Below are 1,135 nucleotides of genomic sequence, written 5' to 3'. Positions count from 1 at the left end.
AAGAGCTGACCTCAAGCTCATCAATACCATTACAATACAAGGCTGAGACTCCGTCTCGCATCGTAGAAATATAACAGCTGAATCTACCTTGAAAGGTCATACCCAACATTCCATGTTACCAAGCGACACGCAATTACTCTTCCCGCTCGACCTCCACTATGAATCCCCTAATAGAATTGTACCATTGTGTGCCCATAACCAGCAAATCATACGCCTCACAGCACAGAAAAAGTAACTCCTAGATCTCCTCAGCTCACTAACAAATTCAATAACGACCGAATTAACCTGTCCCTCAACAATTCAACTTGGGACTAACCAAGCTAACTCAAGCTACATATGTAGCCACGCTGGCCTGCCAACGAACTCAATACTAAGAAGTCCGAAGCTGCTCCTTCCACTACTATAACCCCTGCCAGAGCTGTACGATACGGTGTCTGGCACCAATTAAGTACCGAAAATCCACAATCTCACCCGGCGATATGTCCGGCCACAAGAAATGCATCCGAACAGTCCCTCAATACTGGAACTGAATCAATGGTAGACGCCTCTGCACTGGCATCCGCCACGAAGGCCCAATCAAGAACATCAATCCTTTCCAGCCATCCGCTGGTCCTTGAAATATAAACCATTCTACTAGAACATAGTCTAATGCACCTTGCCACGTAGCCTGTGGCATTTCCTGACATAGCCCATAATGCAATAGTTCAAAATCTTCCAACACTAAGAGAACTAGTCTGACTTCCAACATCACAACATAGCCTGTACATCAGAACTCCATATAACACACAAATCATCATACCTGATCCCAGTTTCCACCGTGCGAATACATGCACATATTTGATACTCCCTCATTCCACGACAGATACTCGATATTTACCTGTGCTACCGAGCAAACTCGAATACCACCAGTGGACCCAACAAGAACATGCCGCACTACTGCCAAAATATAATCAGTTTAATCACATTACCTTTTTCTGAGACATGTACTCTCATCAAATCACTTCCACTTAGCAATATCATTTTCCCCAATCATCCGAAGATCATTTATCTAATCACTTAGGAGGAATCACTACACATCCCATGCTCTGCATGACATACACAGGTCTTGTTCAAATTCTTACAATACTGACACGAC

Source organism: Nicotiana attenuata, unplaced genomic scaffold (genome assembly GCF_001879085.1).
Source record: "Nicotiana attenuata strain UT unplaced genomic scaffold, NIATTr2, whole genome shotgun sequence".
NCBI lineage: Eukaryota > Viridiplantae > Streptophyta > Magnoliopsida > Solanales > Solanaceae > Nicotiana > Nicotiana attenuata.
The sequence above is the reverse complement of the archived record's forward strand: the minus strand, read 5'-3'. Positions refer to the sequence as shown.